Source organism: Notechis scutatus, chromosome 2 (genome assembly GCF_049901735.1).
Source record: "Notechis scutatus isolate UNSWTSFEM ecotype Mainland chromosome 2, rNotScu1.2, whole genome shotgun sequence".
Lineage (NCBI taxonomy): Eukaryota > Metazoa > Chordata > Lepidosauria > Squamata > Elapidae > Notechis > Notechis scutatus.
Window position 1 is genome coordinate 240,229,693 of NC_142010.1, and position 16,180 is coordinate 240,245,872.

The 16,180-nt window shown below is 36.1% G+C and overlaps 1 protein-coding gene and 1 long non-coding RNA gene across 5 annotated transcripts in view; one reads left to right on the plus strand and one right to left on the minus strand.

The window, feature by feature from the left end:
- PDE4D (phosphodiesterase 4D) overlaps positions 1-16,180 on the plus strand; it is a 700,504-nt gene that overhangs the window by 268,419 nt on the left and 415,905 nt on the right. The window lies entirely within an intron of this gene.
- The window catches only part of LOC148132571 (uncharacterized), a 47,282-nt gene that overhangs the window by 9,656 nt on the left and 21,446 nt on the right, over positions 1-16,180 (minus strand). Inside the window, exon 2 of the long non-coding RNA XR_015748230.1 lies at positions 5,443-5,621. This is a non-coding gene — a long non-coding RNA (uncharacterized LOC148132571). The remainder of the gene's footprint in view (positions 1-5,442; positions 5,622-16,180) is intronic.

Sequence of the window (16,180 nt, forward strand, 5' to 3'; positions counted from 1 at the left end):
TTACTGTATTTACAACCAGATGTTGCCTTCCCCCACGATGTATCCTGAAATTGCTTTTGAAAATAATATTATGGTGAAATATGCCTGCAGTTTCTCAAATGGTTTCTCCTACATTGAAAGAGGCTGTTTTGGATCCTATTCTCAGGAAACGTGAGAATTTCTTTTTGGATTTCTGTTGCTGGCATTTTTGAGCTTTGATAGAGATGACTGAGAGTATTACTGTTGGAATGAAAGTTGAGGGCCACCACATCATTCCCTGAATGATCACTGAAAAGGTTGGTAGAAATGTAGCTCATTTTCAGGATTTTATTTGGGGAGGAGTAGGTTAAAGTGATAATGGCAGCAGAAAGCCTCTGGGAAGCAAACTCATCCCTTCAACCCCCAAACCACCCAAAATGGCTTTAAGTCCTGAAATGTTTGGTTGAACTGAGTCGGAGCACAAGTTGCCCATTCCTGTAATGGCCCTTTGTAGGTAGCTTTTGGACAGCAGTCTAAGTAGGAACAATGTCGGCCAAAAATGCTATATTTATTTTGAAATTATAGTAATTATATCAAACTAGCATCCGCATGCTACATTTCTTCTGTTGCAATCTGTGTTTTCCATAGTGTTCTTTTTTGATGATAATAGTTGTCTCGTAGTACGGTGAGATATAAAGCAAATTTGTACTTATAGTTCTAGATGTCTGTAGTAGAACTATGTGGTGGTCCAGATATGAAGTGCAAAAATATGATTGATTGTGTTTCGGTCCACCAGTAAGGAACATGTTAAACCAAATGAGCCTACAGCTGTTTTAAAGTATTAGATATACATTCTTGCATGCTCTGAATCACATGTTGTTCTTCAGATATGGATCATTGCACAAACCTAATCTATATACATTAATTAGCTGTTATGTGCTTCATTCAAACAGCAGTCCTGCTTTATGCTTTTGTTTGATGATGCATCAATGACTTCCTTGGAGCTGTAAGATTCCTTGTTGTTTCCCTCCCCTGCCTGCCCTGAATCTTTACACTACATTAGTTTAGCTCAAGAAGGTTATTATGCTCCAAATCATGGTGGGTAGGCCATTAAAAAGATGGGAATGTCTATTATTTAAGTATACACTCAGGATCTCATTACATCAATGTAAAAAAGAAGAGGACAACAATGACATTGTGAATACATCTGAGAAATATTAATAGTTAAAGTGGGTTATTTTATGTATGTGTGGTGTGTTTATTCTCCCCTCCTTTTTTAGAAAGAAAATTAATTGATATTCTTTATGCTATATTAAATTGGACCATATGTCAGTAACACACATCACAGAAATGGATGTGAATGTGCAACTAAATAGTAATTTTCTGGATTTTTTTTAAAGTTAAGGCTGCCAGTACTCTGCCTAAAAACTGCATATCCTCATAAACAATGATAGATAAAATCCAATTTTGCCCAAATTAGGATCACAAGAACAACATTGTTTCTATATACCAAATTATAACCGTCATCCTGGTAATCCAGCGTTGATAATGGGTGATGGTAGCCCTCCAGGATTTAAAGCATGAATTCCTATCTGCAAATATGTGAATTGAAACCATGTATATGGAGCTTGCTGGCTGGGAATTCTGGGTATTTGAAGTCTATTATATTTGGAAGACATCAAGTAGGGTGAATGCTGCTGTATAAAATAATGTAATGCAAAGAAATGACTCTGGATTTGATGACTATCCTGTTGGAACTAAACTGGGACATAGTGGCAACACTTTTATTTAAACATGGTTCTCTAAAAATCCACATGCTTCCAAATGGGATGCATTTTGTGTGGAAAATAGTGCTACATGCTGCTATTTCAGCCGTATGAATGCTTTTGCCTTTCTTATAACACCTGGCTTATTATGAACATTTTCATGGGGAAATGTAGGGAGGGAAGGACTGCTTTTAGGAGAGGCAAAACATTCATAAAATATCTCACCTTTTTTTGAGTCAACACTATTTAGGAAATTTAGATAAGCTAAAATCTATGTCATGAGAATGCTGCATGTGTTTGCTTTCCCTTTTGATTATTTAAGTGCTACTAAGTAAAAAATAAAAAGCAAAGTTTAGTATTTAGGTTAGAGAACTAACAAAATGTATGTTGCTAAATACAGTGGATAAAAGTTCTTATTGTTTCCCTTTTACCCATGTTTCTTTGTTGCCTTCTTTCCATTTGAAGCATCTTTTAACTCTAGTCCAGTACTGATGGTACATTTAGATTTGCTTTCTTAGGCAAACTCTACCTTAAAAAATAACGTGTTGGAGTTTCAAGTTTCAATAAATGTATGTGGTCAGTGCTAGCTTCCCAATTGGAGAGTCTTGTGGAATTGAATGTGGAATAGAATCCATAACACTCTTTCTAATCTGGAAGGGAAGAGGCAGAATACACAATCAAGACATTTCCTCTGATCTGTGAATCTTCAAACTGACAATAATGTTAGGGTGGTAGGGCTTAGGTCCCAAAACATCTCAGCCACTTATGGCAGGCTTGAGAAGATGGTAGTACAATTATTTCTTCTTGGCAACAAGGAAGAGTTGATACTTCAAAGCAAACTCATCCTTTTCAGCACTTGAACAGAATGCTTAGTCACTCAACCTTAGTCAGTTGCTGTCTTTCAGTTTAACCAAGATGCTCAATTTTCTATTTTTCTCCCTTTTCTCTAAAAATACCATGAGATAGATAATTAGCTCTTTTGAGTAGGTAAGACGCACAGGCAAGCAGGCAACTTTTCTCCAAACTTACTGATCTTCCAGAATCTAAATCTTCAATAAAAAGATACTGAGCAACATCAGCCAAATTATCTAGATGACTCTCAAATCCATTGTATAGATTCAGTAGAGAAATTTGGTTGCAAAAAGTTTTTTCAGTTTCAGTAAGTACAAAAGCAATACCTTAAATTTTGTATTGTTTCATCACACCATGAGAAGTGTCTTTGACTGATAATATAAAATAGTATTTCCCAATTTAACTGTCTTCCAATGTAGAGTCTTCAATTTCTGCAATTCTCAGTAATGGCCTTGCTGGTTGGGGAAGTCTGGGAGTTGAAGTCTATACATGTAGACCCTATACAGATTGAAACTGATCTAGAGAAATGGCTTCCTTATGATTCTCTCTGTCCACTATTATTGGATTTCATTTGGACTTCATTACTGTTCATCCAGTGCAAGTTTGTCTCAAGCAAAAGATATATTGGAGATAATAGTACTTACTGAACTGTCTAAGTTTGAGCAGCATTCTTAAATTGATTATTGAATTAACTCAGTTAATACATTGATTTTTAAAGTAAGCAGAGTAGGTTCAGGAATACATTAAGCTACTACAAATCCTATCATGTTCCAAATTAATCATGTTTTCATGTTGTGCAAATGCAGCTGTTAAATCTTTAACAGAGATGCTTAAGTAATACTGTACAAATACAGCTATTGTGAGAAAGGCATAATTTGATCTCTTTCTCTGCATAATGGAGGGTGATTTTTAACAGTTCTGGGCTGGTGGGGGAGTTAAGCCTTTTTCTATGTATTGTTCTCTTAATTTTTATTGTACCCATTTGAACCACATAAAAGGACAGGTTTATTAAATTATTTGCTCCTCTCTATAGGAATAACCACTTTGTGAGAGATCATTTAATTCAGGAAAATTGTAAAGCAATCATGAAATACCAGTCATATTATCTTCTATTTTCCTAGGTGCTTTGAATAGAAATGGGTTTCTAAAGATTTAGTCATCATATTCTGAATTTTGTCTATTTTTGCCCTTTGGGGGAGAGAGAAGGGGATTGAGAATGATGGAGGAGTCATAACTCCTAAATGTCTTTTTCTATAAAAATATCATAGAACCATCAAACTATTTTTTCTTCTCAATAGGAGTGAAAAGGTAAGATTTTTTTCTGCAAGACCATTGTTATCATAGTAGCAAAAATTTGCTCTACGTTTCCATTTTATGGGGAATAAGAGTGGGAATGTGATGATTATACAGAAAATATTAGGGAGACTGAATATAAAATCACTATGTTTTGATTGCCGATTCCTTATTAATCATAACAAGAGCCAATGTTGCTTCTTAGCATATAAAACAAGGCTCCTTCAAAATATTCTAAAAAAAGAAAAGGGCCTATTTACAAAATAAATTAATAAGGTAGGTTAAAGTGTACTGGGAACAACAATAACAAATAAGTTTGCCAACTTGGCTAAACCTCAAGAGAGTTCAGTTTAACTTAAATGGACCCAAACATGCACAGAATGAAATTGATATACCCAATCAGTTGTGCTGTAGGAATTTTAACTTGTCTTGCATAGTTACTCTCCAAGGAAAAAAAGCTAGAAAAGGATTTAGCTGAAAAAAATAGCCTTCTCCACTACAGAACTTAGTCATGGACTGGCAGCATATCTGTCAAATACAGGATAGCTCTTTTGGCCATGATTGGTTGAGATTAGTCAAGAGCAACTCCTAGTCCCTTATCACAGCTGCAGTGTTTCTCTTTATGGTAGACTATGGGTGTCAAACTTGCCACATCACATTGCCGTCAGGTAACGTTTCGTGACATTTTTCCCATTCACAGATCTGGGGTGGGTGTGGCCTGCGCATGATGCATCCGGCCCGCAGGCCACCAGTTTGACACCCTGTATTAGACAGTATAGACAACTGAAACGGTTTGGGTATCTAGGTGAAAAACTTTTGCGTGAACTAGTTTTAAAATACTATCAGTATGGAATCCTTGAGAGAAAGCTTTAATCTAACTCAGGGTTTATTGTATACAAAATAGTCCTTGATTTATTCCAATTGGGATTGGAATTTCCATTGCTAAATAATGTGGTTATAAAGCATAATTATATCACCTATTATGACAATTCTTTCAGGATTGCTGTGATTCGCCAAATCCCATGGTTGTTAGGCAAGCAACTTCTAGCTGGCTTCTCATACTAAGTAAAGGGGAAAATGTAAGATTGATTTGACCAAAGTTAAAATAGATTATGTTGCTTTCTCTGCTAATCCTTATGGATGTTTGTTGATCAGGACTGAACAATGAAGCTTTAAGGATTTTTTAATAGATAAGAAATGGAATATGAGGAGAAGGACTTTTTGTTGCATTTTAAGAAGGGGTGATAAGTTATTAAAATTGTTTATACTTGTGATGAAGGGGGAAGTCACTTCTTTATATATTTCTTTTCTTTTTCTTCATTATATTATCTCTTTTCTATTTATTTTTTCCTTTTCTGCACTTTCTATTTTTTCTTTATATTCCTTTATTTATGTCAGTTTTGTACCAGTTCAGCTTTTTAATTAGAATTTTAATAAAATTATTATATAAAAAATTTGTAGCTAACTGAACATCCTTCCCCTCTCCAATCTGGAAAGAGTAGAGCCCTCATCATCACTTTGCAAGCACCATCGTTATCTAGAATCTTTGTACCACATTCCAATCTTTAGTGACTCATAGTTTATGATAGTTAATCAGATGTCTAGGAGACGCAGAACCTTGGATAGCTCCAGATTGTTCCAGAGAGGCTTTATCCCATTGAGACAAAATGTTCCATTCCAGGTTCTATTCTCTGAAGTCTAAAAAGATGTTCCTTAGTCCTGAAATCTTACATCTCAGTCATCCTCTGCATGCTGTTAAATAAGCAAAAGGTAATGTGAGACATGTGATATAAATGAGACTAATTTAAGATCTTCTGATTTGATGGGATCCATGATGACAGCTCTATAACCTGCAAAAAGAGGAAGAGAAAAATATCGTTATGTGAGGTTGGCCAGCCAAAGTACCTTTTCCATAAGAGGCTATTAATCATCCATTTTCAATTCTTGTAGGAAAAGGAAGCGGCGAGGTTTATCCTTCTAACCAGTTTTATATATTACTTTGTTAATTACCTGCAGGAAAAGTGAAGTGGGTTATAAATTCAAGTAACTACATTGCCTGAATCTTTTAAAGAAGGTGAGCTGACTGGCTGGATGGAGGCAGGTGGACAGCTGCTAAAATATAGATAAGGCTACCTAAATACATACTTACCTTGAAAGCAGCGTACATGGATTTAATGTACATATGATTCAACTACTAGGGCATTTTTAAAAGAAGAGGGTGGTATGCAGGTACCAATTTTTGTTTTGTTTGGGGATAGGGTTGGCACTTTTAAGCTTCAAGTGTTTGTGTTGGCCCAATGAACAAAGAATGACAGAAGGAATTACTCCAGAGTAATTTCTTTATTGTTGCTCACCTACAGACAGAAATCTTGTCAGACTACAGCACTTATCTGCATAACTATTAAACATACCTTGAAACTGCTAGGTGGATCTACCTTCACCTTTTTCCTGCACACAAAGAGTCAAAGCTTCTTTATTCAATAAAAGAGCCTGAGATTCTGAAGTACATTCTAACTCAGTTTGTTACACTGTGGTTGGGTAAGTTTAGCAGTAGGAAATTTAAAGGCCACAGGTTAGAAGTCAAACAGGAACGGTCTTTGTGTAACGGAAATGTAGCAATCAGAATATCTTCATTTTGATTCCTACATGAAGGCAATTGCAAAGGGGGTTCAGAAGATCAAACATTTTTTTTCCTGCTGGGTTAGGGATGTCTTTTTTTTATCCAGCATGATCTGAAACTTTATTGGCCAGGTGGCAGCCTATTAAGCCTGTAGCACTTCAGCTTGTATTTGAAAAAATACATGGGTAGGAAGTGTTCCTCCAGGAATATTGACCCAGTAGAATGGTTGTCGTTGAGCTGAACAGATCATAGAATCGAAGAGGTAAAAGGGTTAGGTTATTTGCAGCTACAGTATATCATGTTTTCAACTTATATTTAGTTTGCAATTAACTACTACTTCAAGTTTTTTTAAAACGATAAATACTGGTATCAAGTGAGGTATTTCATATTCTATATTTCAATTTCTTTCATAGCTGTGTATGCATGTGTCTCTTTTAAATGTTGTTCTGTTAAACTCAGACCATTTTGAGTTGTATATTTCTCTCTTTCAGCTACAGATTTGATTTTGAATGATGTGCAAATGTTATAAACATTCCCTCTACCTCTTAATCCAGATGGCTTATAAAAATGATAGAGAATGAGGGACTCAGGACTGATATGAAGCTATGCCTGCAGAATCTCCTAAGCAATTCACTTAAGTAGAATAAGAGATAAAGTTAGTCTAGCTAGATAAAATCCATGATGCCTCCTAGTAATTCATTGTTTTCAAGATTCTTTTTTATTTTCCCACTTCAGAGTAATATGCTTTGAGCAGCTCTTAATCTGATTCCCTTTGAGTAATACATCAAATTGATTATCCCATCATTTTCCACAGTAGTCAGATAAATACAGGGATTAACTAAATAATCCCATATTTCAGACTATTAGGTAGAATTCTGAGTTTCCCAAACAGCCACTTTGTTAAAGAAGCAGCTCTTGAAAGGGGTGGAAGAGAAAAAAGTACATCATGAATGTGACCTTTCTCTAAGAAAGATTTCCTTTAATCACATTTCAGTGCTTAACAGGGCAGATCTGATGTTGATGTAGTAGACGTCTTTTTTCTTTCCATACACAAGTCATTAAAAGCATATTGAGGAGAGAAATGTCTGTTAAAATAAATTAACTCAATATGAAGAAATATGCATGTGTGAATATTACAGCAATGCTTTCTTTTCCTCAAAGAGACACTATTGAAAAATAACTCATTTAATATGTTTAATATTTTGTTTTTATTTTGGGTCTTCATTTTGTCTTTTTTGGGGGAAGAATATATTTTAACTTTGGAAATAAATAAAAAATTATTAAAAAAAGATAAATAACCCATTTTTGCCCATTTGACTTAGTGACCTATATACCCAACATATGTCTGTAGCTATAAGAATGTGTGAAATGGAGACTACAAGTGGCTGTGGACTTACAACCACAATTGGGATTAGAATTTTGATTGTAAGTTATTGAAATTGTACGTCACAGCACCCATGTGGACCCTTTTTTTGGACAACTTTTACAGTGGTCATTAAGTGAATCACACTGTTGTAAATCTGAATAACATGGTTGTAAAGTGAACCATGCGAACCACTGTTAAGCAAATCCATTCTCCCTAATGGGTGTTTTATGCCATAAACTGGGAAAAAATTAATTGTACACCTCCCATAATCTCTCTGTGAGAAAAATGGATGGTCCAGCAAAAAACCCTTGAAAATCATGGTCATGTGACCATGGGACATGCAAACATTCATACATGAAAGCCTGTTGCCAAGTCCTTGAAATTAAATTATGTGACCTGGAGAATCAGGGGGCATGCTTTCCAAAGGTGTTATAACTTCGAATTGTTGAATGACTGGTCAAAAATCAAAGATTACCTTTACTTGTGTTTGCCTGTTAAACTTTCAAATACCCCTCAGAAACTGTGAAGTTTTATTTTGGCTATAATTGCATATAAGTATCTAATATACTAATACAAACTTGTATATTTGTCAGATGAGTTCAGCGCTTCTGAGCAGGAGATGTGGATGCTTGGGATTGGGCCAACAGGTACATACCTGCTTCCTTGGCTATACAGGTAGTCCTTGACCTACAACAGTTCATTTAGTGACTGTTCAAAGTTATAAAGGCATTGAAAATTGACTTGCGACCATTTTTCACACAACCATTACAGCATCCCATGGTCATGTGGTCAAAATTCAGATGCTTGGCAATTGACTCATATTTATGACTGTTGCAGTGTCCTGGGGTCATGTGATCCCCTTTTGCGACTTTCTGACAAGCAGAGTCAATGGGGGAGTCAGATTCACTTAACAACCGTATTACTGACTGAACAAGTGCAATGATTCACTTAACAACAGTGACAAGAAATGTTGTAAAATGGGACAAAATTCACTTAACGAATGTTTGGCTTAGCAACAAAAAATTGGGGGCTCAATTGTGGTCGTATGTGGAGGACTACTTGTATGTTTTAAATCGGTGTTACCCAATCTGGATATTGAGGACCAGAGGTGAGGACTTCAATTATCAGAATGCCCAAGCCAAAATGTCCATTGCTGAGAATTTTGGGAATGAAAGTCTACACCTCTGCTTGTGGAAATATTACTTTGAAAAACCACAGATGTAGTTATGCTATAGGCCAGTGGCCCCCAACCAATGGATAAAACTATCCATTACAATGTCCTACCCATCCATGACTACTTCAGCTTCAACCTCAACAACACACAAGCACACAATAGATACAAACCGCACAAAACTCGATTGCAGGAAATACGACTTCAGCAACAGAGTGGGCAATGCCTGGAATATTCTACCTGATTCTGTGGTTTCTTCCACTAACCCCAAACAGTTTAACCTTAGACTGTCTACTGTTGACCTCACCCCATTCCTAAGAGGTCTGTAAGGGGTGTGCATAAGCGCACAATGTGCCTACTGCCCCTGTCCAAATGTTCCCTTTTATTCATATCCATTTCATGTATTAATAATCATGTTTATACTTGTATATATTATCAATTGCATGCTTGATAAAATAAATAAAATAAATAAATAAAACCTTTTGGGCACCAGGGAACAGTTTCATGGAGGGAGGTATTTCCCCGGACTGGAGGAGCCGTGGTTTTGTGTGCTGCCTGCATCCCATGGACAGGGCTTTGTCTTTGCAGCCCAGTTTCTGGCATGCTGTGGACCAGTTGGGGAGCCCCTGCTAGAGGCAATGTTTTCCCTTGTTTTAGATATTTCTTTTTTGTGTGTGATTCTCTTCTTTGAAGTTATATTTTTAATTCTCCAATGATGCACTTTTTGTGGCTGATATATCCTGCATGTGATAAAATCCTACAACAGTTAGTATGGGATGTATATATAACTATATACAAATATACATTTGGTCTTTTTTTGAAGTTCCATGGGCTGAGAACAACAATAATGAACGAAAGAAAGAAAGAAAGAAAAGAAAAGAAAAGAAAAGAAAAGAAGAGAAGAGGAGAAGAGAAGAGAAGAGAAGAGAAGAGAAGAGAAGAGAAGAGGAGAGGAGAGGAGAGGAGAGGAGAAGAGAAGAGAAGAGAAGAGAAGAGAAGAGAAGAGAAGAAAAGAAAAGAAAAGAAAAGAAAAGAAAAGAAAAGAAAAGAAAAGAAAAGAAGAAAAAAAGAAAGAAAAGAAAAGAAAAGAAAAGAAAAGAAAAGAAAAGAAAAGAAAAGAAAAGAAGAAAAGAAAAAAGAAAAGAAAAGAGAAAAGAAAAAGAAAAGCAATTTAGGAGAAAGCAAGAGAAAAAAGGAATAGGAAGCCCAAAATGCAAAGATAAAATGACAGTTGAACAAATATTTTGATGTTCTGCATTTCTGCCTCCAAGTAGGTCTTGATCAGATGGGCTAAAAGTGTAACATTAAAAGTAATGATACAAAAACATCTAAAACTGATTCAAAATTAGGTTGGTGACTTGGAGTTTTTCATTCAAGTGTGCAATCAAATCAGACCTTTTGCAAAAACCATCTGACCTTTCCTTAGAAGCCACCTGTGAAGGAAAGATAAGAAAGGTAGAGAGAAAAGGGCATCAGAAAAAAAAATGGAGTCAAAATATAAGAAGAAAAGAGACTTGGTGGCCCCACACCTATTTTGTACAGGTTTGGTTCATTGCCTGCTTCAATACTTTCCAGGAACTGATATGTACACCTCAAAACATTCTTCCCAAAGGAGGAGATCCTCATACAATATTGTTCACTTTTGTTTTGTAGCAACTTTTCAGGTCCAAATCATGAAAATAAGGTGGGAATGGAAGTGCATATTAAATGACTTCCATATTAAACTTCCCCAGCTCCAAGATCCAAATATAAAAGGCTGGAATGGAATAACCTCATTCCCTCCAAAAGGTTTTCTGCTGGTTGGGAAAGGAAGTGGCCTTCCCTGAGCCAAAACATGCTGTCAATCCCTGCATGGTGTAAAGCAGAATTGAACAATTTGTGGCCATCCAGCTGTTTTTGGACTGTAATTTGCCTGCATCCTCACCATTGGCTGTGCTGGCTGATGGAAATAAAAGCTAGAGCTTAACAATATTTTTCATCTTTGATGTACATAAAATATATGGTTGGCATATATTTGGGCCATTTGTCAAAATTGATTCAATGTATGCTTCTTCAACAATCTTTCTTTTGTGAGGGGAAGTTTGGAAATTAAAAGATTTCATTGTTGTATAACTTCAGTTTCTTGAACACAGCTAATCATAAAAAATGATCAGGTGAGAACAAGGAAGAGCACACCAGGTTTTGTGTTATTGTTTATGGCATCATATTGGAATCATAAGCTAGTTCTGGACTTTTATTTCATATGTACAGTAGCTTTCTGCAGTTCCACTGGCAAAGGGCATCTTTCAGTTCACATATATAAATGTATTATGTCAAATACATTACTGGAGAGAGATTAAAAGGGGAGCAGGCTGGCAATATTAGTATATCTTGAAAATAAGTCTGCATTCTAACAGGGCATTATTCTATAAACAAATGATATAATTTCATAATCTTTACCTTTCCCTCCCAATAAAGCAAGCTGTAAATTCCTTAAAATAAGGAATATATCTGATGTGCATATATCTGTTTGTCTGTGTGTCTATTATCTTTTTAGCCAGAGGTTTTAATTGTAAAGTAGCCATAATGTATTTTTAATCACTGTGTTGCATATTAGGAGGGTCTTCTCTCATTAAATGGAAGAGTGATGTGCAAATCTCCTGTCTCCAACCTAGTGCTCTCTAGGCGGGTTGGAATAAGAACAACCAGGATGATTAGGGGACTGGAGACTAAGGCATATGAAGAACGGTTATGGAAACTGGGCTTGGCTAGTTTAGTAAAGAGAAGGACCAGGGGAGAAGTGATAGCAATGTTCCAATATTTGAGGGGCTGCTACAGAGAGGAGGGGGTCAAGCTATTTTCCTAGGCACCTGAAGGCCAGACAAGGAATGATGTATGGAAACTGAACAAGGAAAGATTCAACCTAGAAATAAGGAGAAATTTTCTGACAGTGAGAGCCATCAACCAATGGAACAGCTTGTCTCCCAAAGTTGTGGGAGCTTCATCACTGGAGGCTTTCAAGAAGAGACTGGACTGCCATTTGTCAGAAATGGGGTAGGGTCTCCGGCTTGGGTGGGGGTTTGGACTAGATGACCTACAAGATCCCTTCCAACTCTGTTAATCTTTGTTAATCTTTAATCTGTTTATCCAGCATAGCCAATAGTAGCATTGGCAGGAAATTATATTAATTGTAGTCCCCACATATCTGGAAGGCACTAGATTCGAGGAGCTTATTTTTAAAATCTTAGTTAATGAACGTGTTAAATAAAAATACATTTCTGAAGCATCCTTAGTAGAGATCCCTATGGGAATTATTACAAAATGCATGCTTTTGTGAGTTCAAGCTATTAGGGCTGAATCTGAAGCAGTCAGTTTTCAACACATTTGCTAACTCAATTTATTGTATGCATAAATTACTTGCAAATGGCCTCTGTCTTGTATCTATAAATTCCTGTCATCTGAGATGCAGATTGGAGATGGTAATGATTTCCCCCCCACTTACAGCCTGGCATTAGGTTTGTCCAAAGTAGCAAAGCTTTTTTGACTTTACCATTTTGGGGGTAGTGATCCCCCTCTGCTGTTAGTTAAGAGTAAATGCTATTATTTGTTATATTTTCCTTCTACTCTTTCAGTAGGAATGGTAGTCATAGAATTGGAAGGACATGATATTCAGATTCTGAAGTCTACACTTCAGGTTTCTGTGAAGTGGGAATAATCAGGGCAGGGGAAGATGCTTGTGGCTTGTTTGCCATAGTTGTCCATTCACTATCTGGATACAGATTAGAAAAGGTTGTGCTACTATTACTATTAATCTTTTCATCACTCCTTATCACCCATCCCCTCCCAATTGTATGACTGTAACTTTGTCGCTTGTATCCTTACGATTTATATTGACTGTTTCCTAGTATGATTTGATTGCTTATTGTACCCTATGACTATTATTAAGTGTTGTACCTTATGATTCTTGACTCTTGACGAATGTGTCTTTTCTTTTATGTACACTGAGAGCTTTTGCACCAAGACAAATTCCTTGTGTATCCAGTCACACTTGGCCAATATTCTATTCTATTCTATTCTATTCTATTCTATTCTATTCTATTCTATTCTATTCTATTCTATTCTATTCTATTCTATTCTATTCCATTCCATTCCATTCCATTCCATTCCATTCCATTCCATTCCATTCCATTCTATTCTATTCTATTCTATTCTATTCTATTCTATTCTATTCTATTCTATTCTATTCTATTCTAGAGCTTGCTTACTGTAAAACAATGATTCCACCATACTTGCTACTTCAGATTCAAAGCTTATGGCAGATGAGCATGTATTGCAAAACAAAGTCCTTTACTCTAAGGACTGATTTAATTCCTCATTTTTATGTAATTTGTAGATAGGAATAGATAGATTTATCAGGTTTTTTTTTTAAAAAAACAAGTTTTATTAAAAATTTCAACAACAACAAACAAACACAAACAAACATAAAAAAAATCTTTTAGTAAAGTACCTTGGCCCCAGTTACCTCTCTTTGCATGGGCAGCGCATATCACTCTTCACAATTCTATCTTATTTAATCCATCTTAATTAAATCATTATATTTATATCTTTTGCCCATTCATTATCCCTCTATCTCTTCTTACAATAAAAAGAATTTCTCCTGAAATCACTAATCAGAGTATGATGCCTTTCTATCCTCCCCCTAAGTTAGTAAAATTAATATTCAACATAACAAATACCCAATTTGGTTCTGCTTGGTACATTCTATCCACTAAAAATGTTTAAATACATTGTATCCTCCTTTCCTTCAATATTTTATTACATTTTAAAAATCAATCATTATTAAAGACTTCAACATTTTAATTTCTTATTAAATCTTAAACCATTCTAATTTACTATTTCAAATATAAATGTTACAATACCATCTTCTGTACCTAGCAGAATCTTTCTTACAGAAGTTTATATTTCATCCTTTGTCCCTAAAAAAATTCCTCTTCTCCCATCCAATTTTAAAACTTTGAGGCTTTTCTCCGCCTTTCCCCTTTCTTTCTTCCCCCACCAAATCTTCCTACCCCCTTCTTCTTCTAACCTCTGCCTTGCTGGGATCCCTTCTCTGTTGTGTTCCCTTTTTCTCTTGTTTGCTATCATTATATTTACTTTGCATCATATTTTTCTCTTTCTCAAATGTTTTTTAGATCTTAAGTCCTTCATTTTCCTTGCTCTCTTCCTTCCTTCTTCCTTAGATAAGTTTTGGGATTCAATAAAGATGGCGTCTTCGTCTTTTCCTTGTTGTTGTTCTTCTGTTTCCATCTGTTTCATTGTCTGTTGATAATTGACCAGCGCCATTTCTAGAAATAGAAAAGCTTTTTCCATACCATCTTTGCAGGCTGCTTTTGTTTGCTCATATTCATCCCTCAGGTCTTCAAAAGGAAAGCCATTATAAATAAATCTTTTCTTTTCTTTATTCCTCTTTCTTCTTACACCAACCAAATATTCCGAGAGAAAGGTAAAACAATCCCAAAATCCACAATCCTCAATAAATCCAAGCAAGCCAAAATTCCCCCTTCCTCTTCCAGGGTGGTATCAAACAAATAAAAGAGAGTCCAAATCTATATTTTAAAGCCTTATTAAAATTATGTTTCTGTCCTCAAATCTTCAAGGCATCTCCTCCAACAAGATCCAAATTTATATATTTTCTTTGTCCTCTCCCTTCCGGCTTAATTCCGTCGGGAGGGAGAGTAAACTTTCCTTTCAGCACCTCAAAATTGCCGCTTTTTTTCTCTTGTGGAAAAAATCATCAAAAAACCATCTTTTCCAGGAATTAAATTAGATAAATCTCAAAGCCCTGGGTCGACCAAGAAGAACTTTCACTTTCAATAACTTTCTCTTCTTCCTCCTGCGCATACTTGCCCGGCTGCCGACTTCTTTGTGGCGGCCATTACGGACCGCCGCTGCACCGTCCTGGTAAAAGGGGGTTCTGCCGGCCAGGGAGGGGGTCTGCAACACCCCAGACCCTTCCTCCGGATCCCCCTTACCTTCAGCTACCCCTGCAGGGCAGCCTTGCTCCGCACCCATCCGGATCGGAGCCCCAAAACGGCTAGCGCGGCAGGGATCGCGCAGCTTCGCGAATCCCTACCGCTCGCGAAGCCGACAAACCGGAAACCCTATAGATTTATCAGGTTTTGATGGAAGCAAGTATGCTTCAATTAACAGCACTGTGCAAATGTGTTGTCAGTTGATTATTTATTCTCTTTGCTTACTAACACCATCAACCAAGTAGTCATCTTAGCAGCTAAAAATTGGGCAACCAGCATTTATTAACCTCTTTTCCATCTTTTGAAGGATAAACCAATCAAAGTGACTAATAAAAGGCAACACCTTCTGAGAGGATTTGGCCACAGTTTGTTCCATATAGTATCAGTCTTGTGAACGCTCAAGCTTCCTCTTGTATTCAAGATGTATATATGTGTCTGTGTACGTCTGTGTGTATCTGTGTCTGTATATAGCCTGTATATATGTGTGTGTTATGTATATGTACACTTTTGAGAGAAGGTAACAGAATTTTATTTTTAATGTGTGTGCCAGTGTTCCCACAGTAAAAATGACATTAAAGGTTTATGTATCTATCGATCTATCAATAACATAATATCTAATAATAATAATAATAATTAGCATACAAGTTCTTGGGCCTTTCTTCACTTTAAATCAGGCTAGTTAATCATTTGCTTAATTGAACCCTTAAAAAGCAAATAAATATAGGATACAATACTGATACAATCATTCAAATTTAATGGTTAATTTCTCCTCAGAAAAAGAAGATAGTTATAATACATTAGAGCCATTCCAGGAATCTTGGTGGTAATAATTTAATGATGGGGAAAGCCTTCTTATTCTCCATTATTATTAATGTATATACTATAGTGCTTTTAGGGAGCAAAGTGAGGCAAAATTATTCAGAGCAAGAGTGAAAGAAGCAGCTGCAACTTCATTTGTGGAAACCGTTACAATAAAAACACAAAAGAAACAAGCCTGGGATGTTTGGTTGCTGGGCCTGTAGCTGTTGCAATATCATTCAATCTGATTTATAATCCAGCCCTTGAATTATAGCATCCTTGTAAGTAATTCATGAACTCATTTCATGCATTTAGGTTGGAGGCAGAAAACCAGTGAATTATTAA